The 7,500-nt window shown below is 41.8% G+C and overlaps 1 long non-coding RNA gene across 1 annotated transcript in view; it reads left to right on the top strand.

Annotated features, from left to right (window-relative positions):
* The window catches only part of LOC149130712 (uncharacterized), a 121,719-nt gene that overhangs the window by 44,931 nt on the left and 69,288 nt on the right, over window positions 1-7,500 (top strand). The window lies entirely within an intron of this gene.

The following is a 7,500-nucleotide window of genomic DNA, read 5'->3' as shown; positions in this document are numbered from 1 at the left end:
AGGTAGCCAATAACTGTGGATAAGCTTTGCATAACATTCAAACAGGTGTTTATTTACCTTAATCTCAATTTACACACACACACACACACACACACACACACACACACACACACACACACACACACACACACACCTCTGTACACATATCTATATCTCTCTCTACATATATACATGGTTCCGGGATCAGTTCCGCTGCGTGGCACATTGAGCAAGTGATTTCTACTATAGTCTCGGGCCGACCAACGCCTTGTGAATGGATTTGGTAGACGGAAACTGAAAGAAGCCCGTCGTATATATATATATATATATATATATATATATATATATATATATATATATATATATATATATATATATATATATATGTATGTATGTATGCATGCATGCATGTATGTATGTATGTGTGTGTGTGTTTGTCCCCTCACCGTCGCTTGACAAACGATGTTGGTGTGTTTATGTCCCTTAAACTAGCGGTTCGGCAAAAAACACCGATAGAATAAGTACTCGGCTTACAAAGAATAAGTCCTGGGGTCGATTTGCTCGACTAAAGGCGGTGCTCCAGCATGACCGCAGTCAAATGACTGAAACAAGTAAAAAGTAGAATAAAAGCGTATATATATATATATATATATATATATATATATATATATATATATATATATAGAGAGAGAGAGAGAGAGAGAGAGAGAGAGAGAGAGAGAGAGAGAGAGAAAGAGAGAGAAAAGAAAGTGGGAGAGAGTGAGGAAGAGGTCTTGCTACGTTCGAAAGTATTCGAACCTGTTAACCTTGACATTTCATGAATATATTTAATGCAACAGGGCTGTGAGCTGGCAGAAACGTTAGCACGCCGGGCGAAATGTTTAGCGGTTTTTCGTCTGCCTCTACGTTCTGAGTTCAAATTCCGTGCCGAGGTCGACTTTGCCTTTTATATTTTCGAGGTCGATAAATTAAGTACCAGTTGCGTACTGGAGTCGATCTAATCGACTGGCCCTCTCCCAAAAAATTTCGAGTCTTGTGCTTAGAGTAGAAAAGAATGTTTAAAGTTACATTGTTTCGTGCAACATTACTAATTGAAGTCTAGCTTGATGACGCATTTTTGCATTTTGCATATCCGTACGATGTAAGGATGGATCTCTTCCTATCGGGCTGAGTTGGATTCCGTCGCTGACGAGCGGAAACGCATGAGTCCTACGATATAATGACGTCGGTCAGCCGGAATAGAATTTTACCTGTCGATCCAAGCGTGGCTGTGGGGTAAGAAGTTTATTTCGCAACGGCTGGGCTACTGATTGCCACAACTACACAGTTTGTCTTCTCAATCCCAAATCACTATGTCGAGCCTGTTGTGCTTACATTTTACAGAAGTTTTCACTGGGACATTCTAACAGTACTCCTTTTTATTATGAGGGACTATTGCTTCTACCATACCGTGTTCTTATTTCCTTGGCCTTCGGGTTATCCTGCCAATGGATCGATCTCGTTATACAGTGTCTTAGACGAAACAAAAAGGGAATAAAGATGAAGATGTAAATTAAACGGCGAAAAGATGGATAAGACGAAAGACCTTGTATATATATATATATATATATATATATATATATATATATATATATATATATATATATATATATATATATATATATGCTTGTACGTATGTAAATATTTGTGTGTATGTGTGTGTGTGTGTGTGGGTGTGTGTGTGTGTGTGTAACTGGTACTCCATCGGTTGTGACGATGAGCGTTCCAGTTGATCCGATCATACGGAACAGCCTGCTCGTGAAATTAACGTGCAAGTGGCTGAGTACTCCACACAAACTCGTACCTTTAACGTAGTCCTCAGGGAGATTCAGCGTGACGCAGTGTGTGAAAGGCTGGCCCCCTTAGTATTACAGGTACAGCTCATTTTTGCCAGCTGAGTGACCTGGAGCAACGTGAAATAAAGTGTCTTGCTCAAGGACACAACGCGTCGCCGGGAATTGAACTCACGACCTTACAATCGCGAGCCGAATGCCCTAACCACTAAGCCACGCACCTTCACACACACACGTGTGTCTTCTACTATAGTGCGTGGTCATAATAGAGGACGCTTATTCAAGGAGCCATGCAGTGGGATTGAACCTGGAACCAAGAGGTTGGTAAGCAAGCTTCTTAGCACACAGTCACGCGGGCGCCTTATGTATGTGTGTATGTATGTATGCATGTGTATATGTGTGTATGTGTGTATGTATATACGTATGTATGTATATACGTATATGTATGTGTGTATGTATGTGTGTATGTATGTGTGTGTATGTATGTATGTATGTGTGTGTATGTGTGTAGGTATGTATGTATGTCTGTGTGTATGTATGTGTGTTTGTATGCATGTGTATGTATGTATGTATGTATGTATGTATGTATGTATGTTTGTATATATGTGTATGTATGTATGTGTGTGTGTGTGTATGTATGTATGTATGTATGTATGTATGTATGTATATATATATATATATGTATATATGTATATATGTATGCATGTATGTAGGTGTAAATGTATGCATGTATGTGGGTGTATATATGTATATATTTGTGTACGTATGTGTTGCGAGTGTGTGTATATGTTTGCGCGCGTGTGTGTGTGTGTGTGTGTGTTTGTCTTAGTCCCGCTTGAAGAGTGTACACTTCTATAACAATAGAAAACGGAATGGAGAGGAAGCGGGGAAGGGGGGAACACGGTTTATGTTTGCGGTTTTTAACTGGGTTTCATATCCTATGAAACAAAGGTCACAGTGAAATATCAAAAGATTACAAGGTTGAGAAAAAGGGATCAATTAGGGACTCGCATTTTAAGTGGGAAGAAACGCTACATTATCCGTAGACATGTGTGACTTTTTTACTCTAATTAGAGCTTCGGAATGAGTCATCTGGGCGCGGCTGTTTGGTCGCAGATGATTTGGCGCGGCTGGGTGGAACGTTGAAACTGTTTCTGTGACTACTTTTTAATATTGAAAGCAAACACACGTACACACACATATACATGCACATATACATACATACATACATACATACATACATACATGCATTTATATATATATATATATATATATACATATATATATATATATAAATTCATAAGAATGGTACAACAAGGTACCGATATTTGCTGGAGAATAGCAAATATATATATATATATATATATATATATATATATATATATATATATATATATATATATATATATATATATATATATATATATATATATACATAAATGCACACACACATACATAAATACATATATACATGCATACATACATACATACATACATATATGCATACATACATACATTCTAAACTAGGCGTTTATCCTCACGTGTCTACGTGCATAGGTAGACCATACTCTATACGCAGGTAGATTTACACAATTCCCATCTACCACCGACTTCACTCACAATGCACTGGTCACCGCAGGGCTACAGATGAAGACATATATCTAAGGAGCCGTACAGTCGGATTGAACCTGAAACCACCTGGTTGCAAAGCGACCTTCTTAACCACACGGCCATAGAGATTTATTTGACTGCCATTTCTAGCATGTCGAGTAACCACGTTTTGAGTTTCTTATTGGCTAAAAACTAATTTATTTAGAATCAGTAGAGTATCGAAGATATGTGCCGCTCGGGGGACCCATACAGTGTGCGTCCATCCCGGGCCCCTACAAGATATACAGCTTATGCAGACCCAAATATGTTGCCAACACAAAAGGGTTGACCGAGGCGGATCCTTTACCCCCGACCCTTTGCTGCTCTGGCCCCGTTCTCCCCCTGTTCTCCTGGCCCTTGGCTCCCTCTGGTCTCTGGCTTCTAGGCCCTGGCTCCAGGTCGTCTCTGCCCACTAGACCCTTTGGCCCTTGACTCTCCTGTTTCTCCACGCCCTCTGCACCCCGTTACCCCTTGGTAGCCCTGCACCTTTCTGAAACCCCTGAACCCCCCTGGCATTCCTCCACCCCACCTGGCATCAAATGGGCACTTTGGCCCCACTTTTCCCCCTCGCCCTATTCTCTCATCCACCTCCTTTCCTCACCACCTCTTTCTCCCCCTCTCCCCTTCTCTACTTCGCTTTCTTTCGCCTCCCCACGCTCTCCCTGAGAACCCTGGCCGCACACAGGGACCCCTGGCCCCTTAGCCCCTTGGCGCCTTGGTCCCTTGGCCCCTGTTTCCCCTTCCTTGCTACCATTCTCTCACTTTCTCGCCTCTTCCCCACTCCCTCGCCCCTCCACTCCACCTTACTCTCCTTATCCCCTTCACCCCCATCTCCACGACTCCCCCGTTCCCACTGCTCGTTCCCTTATCCTCCCACATCTGCCATTCGCTCCCCTCCCATATCCCCCCCCCAGGGGATTTAGAAGCAACAAAAACTTCAGATGTAGTTTGTTGTTCAAGTCTAGCAAGTCATACACTGGTCTTCCGTCGGTTGTGACGATGAGCGTTCCAGTTGACTCCCCCCCCCCATCAACGGAAGAGCCTGATCGTAAAACTAACATACAAGTGGCTGGGTACTCCACAGACACGCGTACCCTTGTGTGTCTGTGTGTGTGTGTGTGTGTGTGTGTGTGTGTTTCCCCAACCCCTTTTCCGTCCCCGCCACTGTTCCACACCTGGTGTTTGTGTGTTTATCTCCCCGTAACTTAGCGGTTCAGCAATAAAGGGCTTAGAGACAATGAAAAAAATATATAAGCAGTGTGATCGATATTTTCCGAGTAAATCATTCAAGGGGTTGCCCCAGCATGGCCGCAGTCAAATTACTGAAACAAGTAACATTAAAAAGAGACTAAAAAAAAAAATCGAACAAAACAGACGACAGGCTCGCAATGACAAGGGAGATAACCTATTGAATCTTTAAACAAGGGAGGTAAATGTGACCCGTTACTAAGTCAAGTTTTCGTTTAAGATTTCTTTACAAATGTTTTCTTGAGTCGGCATCTACATAATCAGGGGAGGTAATTTAGTGTTCAATCGAATTACTTCCCTTTCATACAATTCTTAGCATTGCAACCGCATAGACCTGGGATTTGTCAACCATTTAAAAAAAATCTCTGGATCCCTTTCATAATTATTCTATCCTGGTAGACCCTTCATAGCCAGTCAATGTCTAAAGACTAATTTTTTAGTATACTTCTTTCAAAGTCCCTCTATTTCGTTTCTCACACATTAACTTGTGTCGTTTGAACTATTTAAAATGTTAGAGAAAGAAAACTAGTTGCGTCTCGCAATAAATACCAATAAAACAACGAAAGCCTGTAATTCAAAGGGGTCAGCCTTGTCACACGCCGTGTCACGCTGAATCCCCCCCCGAGAACTACGTTAAGGGTACACGTGTCTGTGGAGTGCTCAGCCACTTGCACGTTAATTTCACGAGCAGGCTGTTTCCGTTGATCGGATCAACTGGAACCCTCGTCGTCGTAAGCGACGGAGTACCAACACACACACACACACACACACACACACACACTTGCTGCAGTTATTAAGACTGCGGCCATGCCGGGGCACACAGCCTTGAAGAATTGTTTTTAATCTAACGGAATTGACCTCATAGTTTATTTTGTACACGTGTCTGTGGAGTGCTCGGCCACTTGCACGTTAAATTCTCGAGCAGAGCTGTTCCGTTGATCGGATCAACTGGGACCCCTCGACGTCGTAAGCGACCGAGTGCCAACAACATACAACGTAAGCAAAACGTTTTTCAGGTCACCTTAAAATACTGTGGTGGCCACGAAGTGAGACGAACCAGGGATCTTGTGGTTTGGGAATGGAATTTGGAAAATTATCTTGTCAGTCATACTTGCGTTCACGCACATACACACACACACACACACACACACACACACACACACACATACAGACATGTGTGTTGACAAAGGAACGCACACACACACACCTTGACACATACGCACACACCTACACACGTAAACATTCACACACACACACACTTACACATGCACAGACATACACACACACACGAACGCACGCACGCGCGAACGCACACAAACGCACACACACACACACACACACACACACGCTTACACACAAACACAGAAACGCACGTACACTGAAACACACGCACGCATGCATATAAACGAACACACGCACACACACACACACACAGACACTCACACACACACTCACACGTGCAAACACGAACAAACGCACATATGCACACGCACGCACAAGCACGAACTAACACGTACATTTACACACACTCTTATACACACACACTTAACTTACGCGCACACGCATACACACACACAAACGGAAACACATACACATACACATGCACCCTCTCTCATACATACACGCATATACACACACACACAAATGATTCAAGGGACGTAATCAGCCAGCAATCTCTAATAAGTCCTATATTATATCCAAGCACTCACTAGTTATCTCCCTTCTCTCGGTACTTCAGCATAATCAGCAAAGTCGATCCAAACGGAAGATGTTGGCTGAAAAGAGCAGTCAGTCTCCTAATCAGCTTGTACAATATATGATAATATATGATAATATATGATAATATAATAATATTTGATATTTGATCTACGCATTAAAGCTTCTGTGAGGCTCTAATTTCGCATAAAGTCTGTTTTATATGTAATCAAACGTTGTATATATACAACAGGGTGTTATTCAGTAGAGCTTGGCTGCTTTTTCCAAAACGTCTAGCTTCCATATAAAGGTCTTCATCGTTGGATCATGCGTATATATATATATATATATATGTGTGTGTGTGTGTGTGTGTGTGTGTGTGTGTGCGTGTGTGTGTGTGTGTGTGTGTGCGTGTGTGTGTGTGTGTGTGTCTGTGTGTTTAGATATATTTTTTTATGCCAACAATTTGGCAAAAGAATATAGTATCTGTTAACAATCTTAGCAAAATACAGTTGAGTTTTTTGAGCTCTCTCTCTCTCTCTCTCTCTCTCTCTCTCTCTCTCTCTCTATATATATATATATATATATATATATATATATATATATATACAAACGTAAGAAAGTAGAGTTTAATCTGAGGAAGATTTGGCTGCTATTTCTAGTAAATCTAGCGACCATGTAGAGGCCTCCCTCATTGACTCATACATACATATGTACATAGATAAGAGAGTAGGGTGTGATTTGAGGGAGATTTGGCTGCTATTTCTAGCAGGTCTAGCTACCATGTAGAGGCCTCCCTCATTGGCTCATACATACATATATACATAGATAAGAGAGTAGGGTGTGATTTGAGGGAGATTTGGTTGCTATGTCCAACACGTCAAGCTACTATGTAGAGGTTCCCAACCACATGGTTCCGGGTTCAGTCCCACTGCATGGCACTTTCGGCAAGTGTCTTCTACGATAGCCTCGGGCCGACCAAACCCTTGCGAGTGGAAAGAAACCTGTCATATATATTTATGTATGTATTTATGCATCTATCTATATATATATATACATGTGTGTGTGTGTGTGTGTGTGTGTGTTAGTGTGTGTG

The sequence above is a fragment of the Octopus bimaculoides genome, chromosome 28 (genome assembly GCF_046866305.1).
Source record: "Octopus bimaculoides isolate indiv1 chromosome 28, ASM4686630v1, whole genome shotgun sequence".
Lineage (NCBI taxonomy): Eukaryota > Metazoa > Mollusca > Cephalopoda > Octopoda > Octopodidae > Octopus > Octopus bimaculoides.
Note: the sequence above shows the minus strand (reverse complement) of the source record. Positions and strands in the feature narration are given on the sequence as shown.